Genomic DNA, 15117 nt, shown 5'->3' with positions numbered 1-15117 from the left:
TTCTTAGGTGAATAATTGCTCACTGAGACCTATAGTAAGAAAAAGATCAAATTGATGTCTTTTACTTAAATAATCAGGAAGTTCATTTCAATGCTGAATCATACCTTACCCCACAGTGAAGATTTTTTTTAATTAATTAATTTATTTTTATTCAGTTATAATTGCCTGCATTTTCTCCCCACCTCTGGGGTGGTAGAGGGTACCCCACCCCAGCCAGTCCCACCTCCCTCCCCCACCTCTCCCCTCCCCCTTGATTTTGTCCTTGTGGCCTTTATAGTAGCTCCTATGGACCCCTCTCCGCACTATCCCAGCCCCACTCCCCTCTGGCTATTGTTACAATGTCTCTGGTTATATTTTGTTTGCTTTTTTTCTTTTGTTGATTTTTTGAAAGAGAAGACATCAACCAGTTTCTCAAAGCCCAAATCCTTAATGCCGTAAGCCCTTTAGAATTTTAAAATATTATGTAGATGTTAGGATATTATGATAGTTATTTACTTTTAACATTACTTTAATACTTTTTATTATATTATAAAAGTTATTTCATGCTTGTTACACTCTGATTTCAGTCCATTTTCACGCTAGTAATTTCCCTCCTCCTTTTTCCCCATATGCTCCTCTGTATACTTTAATTTGAAAAGTAAGTGGTAATAACCCATCCAAAACTCAATTGAATGGAAAATGAAAAATAAGACAAATGTTGCTTTAAAGATATACACAGCAGATACATTACAGATCAATTGGAGGTAACACTGTGGAATAAAGATGCCACAGATTTTGATACCTCTCTCACTCCTTCTCAAATAGGTAGCACAAAGGTGAGATAGCTGTTAAGGAAATAGAAAATTCTCCTATTGCTTTTTTATTTCGATAAAAGTGAGACAACTATCCTGGCTGGGAAGTAATTTATTTTCCTTTTCTCCTTTATACCATTCTTGCCAACAGTCTTCCCTCAGTCATCGGAGCTATTTCATTGGGGTTTCACCCCACATGCCCCAATACTGGACAGTCACCCAGGACAGAGGACCAGTTTGGGTATCTCCATCAACTTGTTATAGGGGTTCCTCTGCAAAGGCACTGTGTTCTAGAAACCACCCATTTGTCTCTGGGCAGGCTTCTGGTAACTATTTGCATCCCCACATTTCAAAAGATCCACTTTAACCAGATTTGCGTGGAGCATCTTGTCAAAAGACATTCAGTTCTACTCTGAGACCTCAGCTTTGGTACCTGAGAAAACAACCCCAAGGGAGCTCTTCTCCCGCTGGTCTTTGCCCTTCGACTGTGTTTTGCTATGGAAGGCAAGTCATCCTCCTCAGGAGGAGGACCTGTTGTGTATGGCCTGGCTGCTCACAGCGTGGTCCTTAGCAGGGCAGCATCAGTATCACCTGGGAGCCAGTTAGAAACACAGAGTCTAACCAGTACCATTCCAGTAAATTCAGTAAAAGTGGGGCGGGGGGAAGAAACAGAGTCTCAGGCCCACCCCAGACCCACTGAATCTGAGTCTATATCTTAACAAGATTCCCAGGTGATCTGTGTGCACATTTAGGTTTAAGAAGCAGTGGTGGAAGGAATCTGCCTGAGATCTCTTTTTCTAGCAACAGACCTCACCATCCTCCTGGTCCCAAGTTGTATCCATCCACTTTCCACTTCTCTCGCACAGATTCCCCTGCAGTGCTCCTGGGCAAACTATTTCCATCTGGATGAGTTCCCAGCTTGTGGGTCTTGCAGTGATCTGCATTTCTCTGGCTCAGGTGGTCAAACATGTATATGGCTCAGGCTCCCACCAGCCAAACCATACCCATTCCCCTCCAAGTCATCTTGCTCTCCTTATTCCCACAGCTGTAGTGATACCATCTTCATAAATTATTGTTAAAGAAGAAAATTACCAAAAGAAAAAAATAGTCTCTATAAACCTGCATAGTTTAGAGCTAAAGAATATGTTAAAATTTTCCATCGTGGAAATTTCCCAGCTCCTGGGCTCTTCAGATTTTTTTTTTTTTTTTCCAGAGCTGCAAGCAAAGAATGGAAATTTCCAATTGCAGCATCAAGGGCTGCTGTTCTGCTGACTGTCTTGCTCAGCTGGGGTCATCTGCTCCTGTAAGACATCAAGGAATGCCAAGGTAGGTCTGAGAGAACACACACACTCTGCAGGAGGGAAAGAATGTCTTTGTGCTGCCTCCAAGCTGCGATGAGGAGAGGGGATGGAGAGGTGACATGCCCTGCTCCACCCACCTGAGTGGGACTTTTATTGATAGTTTGCACAATCAGCAGCTTATCCTAACTGACATCTTTCCAGTGGCAGCTGGCTGGCAGGTTTTTTGTTTTTTAAGGAATCCTTAAAGTAGGTGGGAGATGCAGAGAGAGGGGAGGAAACAACACTTATTGAGGACTACCCTTCTAAGTACTTGGCCAGGAATTTTATATATATCCTTTAACTTTTATGTGACCTACCCAAAGGTTAACTTCTGATTTTCTGCACCCTAATGTTGGAAGCTTCGTTTGTTTTTTCTGACACAGCCTTGTCTTCTCTGACCCTCCCAGAAACTATCATCTGCAAATATCCCGAAGGTTTGCCTCCACCTCTTCAGTGATATCAACAGCTCAGTTCCTTTTCCCTGTGTCTAAGTTGAAATATGTTTTCATTCACAGCTGGTCCTGATGTCTGAGCCAACAGGCATCTAATAGTTCCCTAAATTCTGTCCTGTTCATCCCCATGCGCTACCACTGCCACTACAGAAGCCTGATGGTGGCAGCTCCACGGAGGACCAAGTGTACAAAGGCATCGGCTTCTTGCAAACAAGTCAAAGCACCCTGATTGGCTCCGGGACAGAGGCACTGTTCTCAAATCGAGGCCGTATGGCCTGTCTGAGTGGTTTGGGAGTTTTGTTTTCATTTTTAGTGTTTTGCTTTTTTTTTTTTTTTTTGGAGTTTTGGGGGATTCTGAATGACTCGAAGGCTCAAGGGTTACCTATGTTTATTCTCTTCCTACTGGCGGCCCGTGATTCCAGGAAAAGAATAGTTAAGGAAGATTTCTGAAATCACTATTGCTATTTATTCTTAACATTATTTATTGAGGCAAGTTTGGTAATAAGGAAGATATCCTAGCAATAAATTTTTAAAAATCAGCACATGGCAAGTGAGTTTTCAAAAGAGTATTCTCTGCTTTTCAATTACATCCATAGCCATAGTTAGCAGTGTCATCTTTGAATACAGTGGCCAATTTTTTTAATTTTTAATTTTATTTTTTAAATCCTTACCTGAGGGTATTTATTGATTTTAGAGAGAGGAAGGGGGAGAGAGAGAGAAAGAGAGAAAGAGAGAGAGAGAGAGAGAGAGAGTGAGTGAGAAACATCAATCAGTTGTCTCCAGTATGCATCCCGACCAGGGATTAAACCTGCAACCTAGGTATGTGCCCTGACCAGGAATCGAACCCACAATCTTTTCAGGTATGGGCAGGAGTGTCCAACTTTTTGGTGTCTCTGGGCCACACTGGAAGAAGAAGAGTTGTCTTGGGCCACGCATTAAATACACAAACACTAATGAAAACAAACAACTCTCATAACGTTCTAAGTACTGTTTACAATTTTGTGTTGGACTGCGGGTTAGACACCCCCGGGACGGGACAATACTCTGACCAACTGAGCCACCCAGTGAGGGCTACAGTGACCAGTTTTAATGCCACCTAACAATGGAAGTCAAGAAGAGTGGGAATGGTCAGCAAGAACGTTGTAGGTCTATTTAGGCTCTAGTCTCAAAGGCTAACATTTATTTAGTCATTGGTAACTCCTGTGACAAGTTTTCCTCATCCCTTTAATCATTAAATCTGAATCTGATTCCACGATGAAGGTGACATTTTTATGTGGGTCTGGGTCTCATATGATATGCACCACATTCCTGACAGGCTTCTTTCCATTCCTCCTCCGCACGTGTCATTAGCTAGCGGATATTGGTCCTCTTAGTTGAAGACAATGATGATTCATATCTGTAGGGCGTGCTGAATAGATGTATGAGGACCATTCCTCTGCACTTGAGACCACAGAGAAGACTTTTTAAGAGAAATTTGTGGTTGGAATACATGCTGTTTTAGATGCTGACTGATTGATTTCAATCACGGCTCCAATTCTCTCCCTCCTATTTCCCTGCCCCTTATAATGTGACTTTGCAGCTCCTCCCAAGTTAGAGTCTATTTCTCCACCTAGGCCACCGAATCTAGGCTGGCCTTTTGGTTTGTTTTGGCCACTAGACTGCAACAGAATCAACAATGGGCCAGTTCCAAGCCTAAACCTCAAGTGTATGCTTCTACTTTCTGTCTTGGAAGCTGCTTCTGCCATGTGAACAAGCCCAGCTAGCCTGCTAGAGGGTGGGTGAGAGACCACGTGGAGTGGAAATGGGCCATCCAGACTAGTCACTCCAGAGTTCACATGCCAGCTGACCACAGATACATGAGCAAGCCCACCAAGATCAGCGCGGCCCAGCCCAGATTAGCAGAACCACGCAGCCAATGCACAGTCTCATGAGAAGTAATAAATGGTAGCTATTTTAAGCCACTAACTTTTAAGGTGGCTTGTTATGAAGCAATAGGTAACTAATACAGATGACCGCTTCCCCACCCTCCCCCCTTTTTTTCTAACTGACAGGAAGCTCAGAGTCAAATCTGAAAGCCAATCACAGGATCTGTGTTCATTCATTATTCTTGTTTATTGCACCTTTTATGGCTAACATATTTGCAATCTTCTCTCTCCTTGGTAGTAAATTTTTTAAAAATTAATAACCTATTGTTTGCCACTTTGGTTCTAAACTACTTGTAAATCAATCCCCTGTCTTAAATATTTAGGTGGTTTTTACTTGTCATTAGATTAGAAGAGATGACTCTCGAGCAGTATTGGCAAACATTTTCTGTGAAGAGCCAGCAAGTAAATATTAGGCTTTGCAGGCCACACAGCCTCTGTCACAACTACTCAGCTCTGCTGTTGTACTGACAAAGCAATGCTAGACTTACATATTACTAAGTGGGCATGGCAGTGTTCTAAAAAATCATCATTATAAAAATAGGTGGTGGATGGGATTTGGCCCCCAAGTCATAGTTTGCTAACTCTTGATCTAGAGAATTTGACATTACTATGCAAAAACATCTTCATCTATTCTATGATCCCATCAACCTTCTTGTAATTCAACCCAATTACTTTGAAAAAATAGGTAAACTCAGTGAATTTACTTCCTCTATCAGAAGACCAGAAGGGGCTGACCTCAGAGCAACTAACAGCATTTCTACAGGGCAAGTGTTATACTGAGCAACTTAAAAGTCCCTAGTGACTGAGTCCACGACTGGGTATTTAGTTAATGCTAAAAGCTAGGGTGACACAATGTCGCGTTTGTTTTGTTTCATTTCACAGCCTCTAACCTCAAATACGCTGTATGTCACAAAGAGGACGGAGCTCCAGTTGTACTTCCCTACTCAGAGCTCCCTGAATGTATTGTGCTTTTTCACGCCTCTCTAGCTCTGCACACAATGTTCCTTCTTCCTGGAACGCACTTAGCCCTCTTCTCTTACTGGCTAACGCCCACTCGCTGATCAAAACTAAGCTGAATGATACTGCCTCTTGGAAGGCTTCCCTGAGTGCACCTCCACCTCCTCACCCCCAACTTCCAGTCTGCACACTCAGTCTCGGCATTTATTTTACTAAATTAATAATTAAAATAGTTAATAATGCTTATATGGTGCCAGGCACCTACTATGTGCCAGGTATTGTTAAATATATCATTCTAATTGAAATTTTCAGTATATTTTCCATTTTCCTAGTGCAATCACACATTCAAAAACATTTACTGTGTACCTCCCAACTTGTGCTAGGTAAAAAAGAGAAATAAAATGCAAGCTTATAATATAGAGTGTAAGCCCACTGGGGGCACACACTGTGTCTTATTTGTCTTTATTTCTCAATACCTAGCAGTCCAGAGCAGAGATTTTAAAATTAATATTAGATGAATGAATGAATGAAAATAGCTAACACTGATACACAATATGAGCCAGGCAATATCTTCAGCTCTTTATATGTGTTAAAAAGAAACAACAGATCCAAAATGGAGTCACTTGTGGTAAGCTCCACCAAGACTTAATATCTAACCTAACTGCAGTTGTGGCCTCTCCCAGGAGTGGAATTTTGAAGCAATCAATCTGGAATTTCCCAGTCAGCACTGGTGAGGTAATCTGCCTGATAAGACCCCCTGTCTTCCCCTAAAAGAAGACGTCTTTGCCTGAAATAATTCACTCTTTTAATTTTCTTGTCCCATCCCATTTCTGCCTATAAAAGCCTTCTTTTTGTACAGCAACTTGGAGCATCTTTCTACTTACTAGATGCTACCTGATTCATAAATTATTCAACAAAGTCAATTCGATCTTCACATTTACTTGGTTGATTTTTTGTTCTTTAATACATGGCTATACTCACTGACTCCTCATAACAACTTTATGGGGTAGCTGGTAGAATTATTGGCATTTCACACTTGGGGAATCAGATTTGGAGAATGTTTAAGTAACCTGCCCACAGCCACACAGATAGTGCGTGACAAAGCTGGTTCCAGAGTGCACGCTCATAGTCACTGGATGAAATGAAAGCTGAGTGACTCAGCAGAAATCCATTGCCACTCCTGGAAAAGTAATTCAAAGGGCACATCTTTGAACACATGGGTGATCCAGTGGTAATGGTTATGTGCTTGGGTTTAGGAGTCAGAATTGTGTTCACATTGGCACTCACGTGCTCCGTGTAAGATGTGATCAGTGGTGGTACCCTCGCATTTACTCACAGCACAGCACGGTTGCATTCTGAACTCCCAACACAGTCTCCTCCTTTCAGGTCGGCATGCACTGATGCTCAATGAACAACTCTGGCATAGCTGCTAGCGTGTGACTGCTGTTTTGACTCTACCCTGGTGGCAAGCAGGGTTATACAATAGACCCATCCATGCTGGCCTATTCCATTGGATGCTTCAGCAAATTAACATTTTTAAGAAGACTACGTAGGAATGCCCATAATGCTACTTTTTTTTTTTTTTTAAGAAAAGGATTATTGCCAGTCACTCACTGATGGCTTTGGAAGTCCCCATGGGGCCTCCCAGGCAATATGCCACTCAGTGGGGAAGACACAGACAGGAAGAGACAGTGACTGGCCTTCAGCTGTCTCTGAGGACAGGCCTGCTCTGCTGAAAAAGAAAGAACAGATAGTTCCAATTGAATTTTGCTTCTGAAACAAACATGGGTTTGGGAAGTTTTAGGTCTGAGCGTTAGGACATCAGAAAATAAACGTGGTCACAAAGCACTTGCAGACCACTGATGTCACAGTCCCTCTGAGTGTAGAACAAATGTGCACATTCTCCTGCCTCCAGGCAGTTTTCTTTAAAAAATTGGACTGGGCTTTTCATGCAGATGCGAAGAATAGCATAGAGAATATAGTCAGTAATATAATAACTACGTATGTTGTCAGATGGGTACAAGACTTAATGGGGAGATCACTTCATGAGCTTTATAAACATCTAATCACTATGTTGTACACCTGAAATTAGTATAATATTGTATGTCAGCTGTAATTGAAAACTTTTAAAAAATGCTCATTAGAATTTTCCCCTTTACTCATTTTGCAATTAGGTGGAGAAGAGGATGCAAAGAGGCGATTTGCTTGGGGGCCTCCACTGAAGACCTAGAGAACATAACAAAGATGGGCCAGGGCTAGAACTAGCTCCCACAAGCTTCCTGTTCTCAGCCTGAGGCACGACCGAGTCCAATAAGAATTCGACAACTCAAGAATCAGCTCTTGAAAGCAATCATGTGTTTGCTTTCACATGCAAAGGCTATGCAAGATCATACCTGCAAGTACATGATAAGGTGTGAGAAATTAGTATCTTTCCCTTTCTCCTCTGCAGGCTTTACTCCTGGTCAATAATTAATCATGGGACTTCTCCAGGAAAACATTGTTGCCTGGCTGGAAGACTTGAGAAACCTTCAGTTGACCAGTATTCTTGGGCACCTACAAACATTTTTCAGGGTTTAGGTATAATTTATAGCACCTCATTTTCCAAGTAATCCAAGTATTATTGTATTTGTAGTCCATTTCATACAGTTTAACACGTAATAATTCTCTGCTTGCTTCATTATGTAAAACTTGCACTTTTCTCATGTACATCATAAACTCACTGGGCAGGGATCATGTCTTTACTTCTTTTGAATCCTCCACAGACTAAACAGAATGCAGAAGCGCAGTACTGGGTGGTCAAAGAGAATCGACCACAGGACAGCGTCTGGAGACCTGGGCAGTTTCTGAGCCTCCTGGCTGCTTCAGCTGGGAATAAGGCCTTCAGGAAGCAGTAAGTTTCTGATGTGCAAATTTCTCATTTGAACTTGTCCTACGTACCTCACCAGTTGGTTGGGAGGATCAAAGAAGACAACGTATGCGAAAGTATTTTGTAAACCAGTATTTGCTAGCTACCTAAATGTAAGAAACCCTCAGAAGAGGCACTTAGTAAATATCTGGTTGATTTTTAATGATAAGTTATTGTATTCCGCTTTCTTCCTTACATTCAGTTCCTTTAGGGGTTTTATTTCTTAGGATTTAATTTGATCTGAGTGGCACAGCCATTCCACATCTTCCTGATACTGTGTGACATGTTCCCTAGTGCACTTCACCCCCACAGTACCTTAAAATTGGATTGAAATCTAAGCAAGGCAACAAAAGAGTCACAAAGTACGCCATGGTCACATCTGTCGTACAAAGACTCCGTGAGATCAATGCATTTGTCATTCACTGGCAGGGTTGTCCAGCCTTTTGGCATCTCTGAGGCACACATTAAACACATTGCATCATGTAATCACAAAAACATCTCATAATGATTTAAGGAAGTTTATGATTTTGTGTGGAGCCACATTCATAGCCACCCTGGGCCACATGCAGCCCATGGACCGCAGGTTGGACACCCCCGCACTAGAGTTTCAGAGCCTTTCTCGTGCGGTGTTAACCCAATCAAATTGTACCCTATGCCAGAATTATGCATATTTCTAAGCTCCGGCACATATTTGATACATGAGAGTGGGAGATCATTGCTCTAAGCCCAGGCCAGCCGAGAAGAAAATGAACAACACGGCACCTTAGGTGGGAACTTCTACAAAGAGATGACACTCTGGCACAGGCTTTTAGAATGATTCATCTATTTGTAGTCCTTATTTTCTTTTTTAAAAAATTGTTGTTCAAGTACAGTTGTCTCCATTTCCCCCCCAGCAATCCCCCCCACCCCACCCATTCCCACCTCCCACCCTCAATCCCACCCCCTTTGGCTTTGTCCATGTGTCCTTTATACATGTTCCCGGATAACCTTATTGTCTATTTGTTCTTAGCAAAGAAGACAGTCTCTTTGCAGTAACAGAACTCTATATGGTGTATTGGGAAAATCTTTCAAACATGGTTCTTCCTCAGAATGCTTCTGGAGGATATAGAGTTTAATCTCAGGTTTTGGCTTTTGTTTTTTCTCATTTAACTAGAGAGAAAAAATGGAGACACTAAGAGATAAAAGTAAGTTGTCTATTCTAGGGAATGGCGTGTATAGATTTCTGATTCCCCGTCTAATACTCTAAATCCAAATAACATGATAACTAGAGAACTGATAACTTGTTTCAGGTAAGAATTGTCATCTCTTTTTAAAACATTTTTTAAATTTAATTTTTATTTTTATTGTTGACACTATTACAGATATCCTCCATTCCCCTCCTTTGCCCCCTGTTACTGAAAATTTTCAATTTTAGTATTTTCAATTAATTCATGAAAGCTACGTGAATCTATTTTCCCCCCAAGTTCAATGATAGAATGTCAACGGCAGCTCTCATGTACAGGGTTGAAGCATTTTGTAACACTGTGAATCCAAACCAGTTTTGAACTTCACTGATGAACATATTAATGATGCTGTTTTTATGTGGCAAAAAAAGAGGAATCTCTTTTTCAGCATTAACCAATCCAGAACAATTTTCTGAAACCTCATTTATTTTCTTTTTTAAGCTTTATATTATGGAAAGTTTCAAATATTTAGCCAAAGATAGAAAGAATAGTAAAAATGGATCTAACTTCTTTTCTTTTTAATTTTTTAAAATTGTTGACACTACTTCAGGTGACCCCCATAACTCCCCCAACTTCCATCTTAATGGACTTGTCATCTAGCTTCGATATATGTTGTGAAGCTTCATTTTTAATAGATATTAGTATCCATTAAAATTAAACTCATACTATATGCTAATACATTTTAATGTTCAAATCTAATAACATTCTTATTCATATATACTTTCCTAAAATAATTTTATTTTCATCAGACACTTTTCTTCCACACTCTCAAATCTCCCTCACTTCTCCTGGGGCTAAGTGAGGCCAGCCCCTTCATGGTCAATGCCAGAGGAAAAATACCTAAGAGGAGGAAGTGGTACATTTAAAATGTATTTGTTTATTTATTTAAAAAATTCAGGTGCATACCATGTATTTATTTTTTATTTTATTTTTATTTTTGATGGTTTATTTTTTAATATTTCCTGTTTATTGTATTTTTGCATTATCATTTATCTCCCTTATATCCTCTTCTACCTCTACCCACTCCCCTCTCCCACACAATAACCACACTACTGTCCATGTCCTGTTTTTCTTTTCTCTTTTTGATTTTAGAGGGAGGGGAAGTGAGGGAGGAAGAGAGGAAGAGAAATATCAGTTGGCTGCCTTCTGAACGCACCCTGACTGGGGACTGAACCCGCAACCCTGGCATGTGCTGTGACCTGGGAATTGAACCAGTGACCTTTCAGTTTGTGGGACAATGCCCAACCAACTGAGCCACGCCAGCCAGGGTGGTTTAAAATTTATTAATTATTCTCTTCCCATGACACTATGCCTTGCTCTTTGTGTCTAGAACATTGCTAGAAAATAGTGGTGATGAGAAGGGAGGCACTTCCAACAAAAGAACCCATCTTTTGTCCCTTTGCCCCCATGATATATGGCAAATGGTAGGTCCTGCAAGGGCATTACTCCATACTTGAAGCTAAAGGGAGAGCCCCAGGGATGAATATTACAGCCCACGTGTTTCAAGGTATAGAGTTTCTTATATATAATAAGTCCTTATTTATTTGATTTATTTTTTATATATTAATATATAAAAAGAATTTTCTGAATACAAATAATTTCCGCTACATATTATTTGTCTCATCTAAGATTTATCAAAATGCATATCAGTTTGTAGTCAAATCATACCCATAGGGGATCTAAAATAGTAATAATTTTTTAAAAAGAAGGAAATTAGAATGACGGAGTTGGGTAGAAGTTATGTGGCTTTCACATAACTTTGGTTTCTTTTCTATTGTTCCCCATGAAAAAAGAAAACAGCAGAATTCCTACCTAGTCGGTAACACTTGTACCGTTCACTTAATTGTAGGAGTCTTGATTGCTCTTGGGAACAAGTACACTGCTGTGGCATGAAGTGGAAGGTATAATTTGAAACCAGGCAAGAGATAAAAGGCTTCTTTTAGAAACAATATAATCACATAAATGTAAAAGTAAAAAAGAAGGCTCAATAATTTCACCAAGTAATCTAAAGCTAAATTTTATATGCAAGTTCCTTACCAAAGTATACCAAACTCTGTAGAACTCAAGCCTACTGCAGAAAAAAAGGTTTTAAAACTTCTTTTGAAACAAATGCAATGGGGGTAGCAAGCACAAAATATATTGGAGTGTTATCCATTATTGTTATTTGCTGTACCACCTGTGATAACTTGTTTTGCATTTAGTAAAGGCTCAGAGAGTGAACACTTATCATCATCCACTTCCGTGTGGACTTTTAGAATCGAGGACAATAGCTTTCCTTTTTCTTCAATGGTCTAAACTGAAGGGAGTCAGGGAGGGGCTGCGCAGAGGAGTGGTGCTCAGTCAGAACAGGGTTCATTTCCCGTTCTGCTTAGGAGTTTGTTGCTGTCTATGCCGGATGTTAAGGAGTGAGGAACACAAGCCTCCTTAATTATTGCATAGCCCCAGCGACCTTCCCTGAAGAACTAAACTGCACTTCTTCCTCAGCACATTCACAACGAATCTCCGAGAAACAGGAATCTCTGAGATACAGGTTACTCAGTCAGGAAAAAAAAGGTATTAATTTATTTAGGAGAAGTAAGCACTTCATAGGAAAACTTTCAACTTAAAGAGGGGAAAATAACTTTTCAAAAAGGATCAAGCCAGTAAACCTAAGGAAAAGAAGAAAAAAGGAAACAACAATGAAGTAGAATAATTAGTAAAAATAAAAATAAAGTGGAAAGAATAGTGATAAATATATCAGTTACCATTATACATTTGAACTAATCAAACTTCCCTTTCAAAAGACAAACTTTCAGATTGGGTTAAAAAGGCAAAACAAGCAAAATTAAGCTATGTATAAGAAATTCACCTCAAATAAAGTGACAAATTCTGAAAACAAATGATTGGACAGATATATGTTAAGCAAATACAAAGGCAGGAACGTTAATGTCAGTGTCAAATTCAAGGCCAAAAGTAGTAAATAAAGAACAAGAAGATGGAATGATTAAAGGCACTGTGGCAGAAATTGCTAGATGCCTATGTAATACCCATTACTCTTCACTCTTGTTAACAAAAACTTCAGTTTAATTTGAAACACCAATGTGTCCAAATAAAAAGAATCAATTTTTCTCTTCTCTTTTACAGTCAGGGGTGGACAGTAAGTTGAAAGCAAAGTTTCGTGGCCAGAGCTTGATGAAGTCTAATTCAGCTAGAAGCTACCGTATTTTTCAGACTATAAGATGCACTTTCCCCTCCAAATTTGGGAGGAAAATGGGGGTGGGTGCATCTTATAGTCCGAATGTAGCTTACATTTACATTGGTGAAATATTATGTTATTAAATATTTTACCACATTTTTTGCTTCAATTATTTTTTTCCTATTTTCCTCCTCTAAAACTTAGGTGCATCTTATGGTCCAAAAATTATAGTACTTCTTTTTGCCTTTCTCTTTTTTCTTTTTTCTAACTGAATATATATGTGATGGCTGGTGCTACAGAAGCTATATTGCCACTAGAACTTGGAGAATGGACACTACATAGTTAAGGTGGCAGAACAGAAAGACAAACGGAGTTTGCATTCCAGATGACCATGGAGCTACTCCACCAGCCCTGAACTTCTTACCATTAGACATCTTTTATTTTTGAAAAAAAAATACGTTTGTATTTATGTAAGCTACTTTTATTTGGGTATCACTTTCTATGTAGCCAGCTGAATTTCCTGTGGTACAGATATAAACATGAAAAAAATGCAGTTGTCAGCACTAAGGAAATAGCACAAAATTTTTTAAAAAATCGAAACCACTAGAAAGGCAAACAGAATTTGATGAAATTGACAACCACAGTATATACCTCTTTCAGAATTTGCTAGAATATGAAGGCAACTGCAAGAATATAGAAGATTATAATAACATAACCTATAAGTCTATTATTATACATGCACGTATATATGTGTTATTAGCATACAGTATAAAACCCACAAATATATACCTCACAAAAAGAGAGTACACAATATTTTTATGTGTGTATGAAAGATTACAAAGTCAGGTATACACTTGGCCATAAAAGATGAAAGCATATTGTAGTATAGGGTCCTGAACAAAGGTGATGATGGAGGCGGACAGTCTGTTTTACCCTTGCCAGCAGAGTGACCTTGGGCAAGTACCTTAAACTTCCTGGGCTTTTCCAGTTTGATATCCACGTACCTAGATAAAGCTGCTAGTGCCACATGTTACTGACTCCATGTAGAGGTGCCAGGTCATCAGGTGGCTGTGACTGTTTCAGTTTGGAGGGTCAGCAGCAGGGTAGAAGGTTAACATTTCTCCTGTTGGCCTCCACGAAACAGTCAACAACAACCGTCTAGCACAGAATTCAAGGGCACCAAAAGAATGTTAAATGGGTGAATTGTTACTTGCAGGAAAAGAAACAGGCACCATGTTTCCAATTATTCTTCATCTCAGACAACAACTAGCTGTTTCCGTCCGCTGGCACAGTAGCTGAATGGGGAACGCTATTGAGTAAACTCTGCTGAAGAAGGATGAATGTGGGACAGTGAATTTTTTGACACAGTCTCAGCTTTATTTCTGCCTATTGCTGGCAGGCTACCACAAGGGGCGTAAGGAAACAATTGACAAAAACTTTGTAAATAAGGCTTAAAGGACAAGACATCTCTATAGCCCCCCAAAATATAAACTTTTTGTACCAACAAGAGAATCATCTGTAATGTAACACAGAACCTCTAAATTTAGCTGTTGGCTAGAAAAAAAAAGCAGAGATCTTTAAAAAAAACAAACCATTTTTAATATCACAAAAGCAAAATACTGAAGTAATTAAACTTTTAAAATAAAAAGATCAAGTATTTTAATATATATAAAAATATGACTATTAAGAATACTATTAATTGTATATTTTCATAAATTATTTCATATAAGTAGATTAAATATATGGGCTATGTCATAAATTATATGTATTCAATGTTTATATTTTGATAAAATTTGTATTAAATTAAACAAAATTTTGATTTAATTTAATTTAAATTTAATACAATAACAAAATTAAATACAATAAAAATTTAATTTAATATAATAATAAAAATGTAATACAATAAACACAAAATTAAATTTCATACATTAATAAAATTAAATTTAACACAAATGTTAGATATACAAAAATCTTAAAAGTTTTATCCCTGAACTTAGAGCAAAAGCAGAAATAAACTGAAGACAGTAAATTCCCCAACTCATTTTAGGTCACAAATTATTAATAAACTAATTCTCTGATGTTCAACTGGGAATGAACGGGATATTGGTTCCTTTGCTTTGGGGATCTGTAATAGCATCAGCAGAGTGATATTTATGTTTTTGCATGTTTCATCTCAAATATGTTGATGTACAAATAGACAAACTGAGAGTGGTGGTTATTTTTTTTTGTCCAAAATATTTCCTTACTCTCAGGTGTTCCTAATTTTTCTTAGCATTATCTTAGCATATCAGTTCTTTACCAATCCCTACACCTTCTTCTCTTTAAAAAGTTTTGTGCAATTGCAAAATC

At 39.0% G+C, this 15117-nt stretch overlaps 1 protein-coding gene and 1 long non-coding RNA gene across 3 annotated transcripts in view; one reads left to right on the top strand and one right to left on the bottom strand.

Moving 5' to 3' along the window:
- Positions 1-15117, bottom strand: part of MKLN1 (muskelin 1) — a 322457-nt gene that overhangs the window by 255046 nt on the left and 52294 nt on the right. The window lies entirely within an intron of this gene.
- LOC123479186 (uncharacterized) lies at positions 2014-8674 on the top strand. Its single transcript, XR_006654720.2, has 3 exons — positions 2014-2117; positions 7640-7876; positions 8228-8674. It is a non-coding gene; the product is annotated as an uncharacterized lncRNA (long non-coding RNA).

This window comes from Desmodus rotundus, chromosome 6 (assembly GCF_022682495.2).
Source record: "Desmodus rotundus isolate HL8 chromosome 6, HLdesRot8A.1, whole genome shotgun sequence".
Lineage (NCBI taxonomy): Eukaryota > Metazoa > Chordata > Mammalia > Chiroptera > Phyllostomidae > Desmodus > Desmodus rotundus.
Note: the sequence above shows the minus strand (reverse complement) of the source record. Positions and strands in the feature narration are given on the sequence as shown.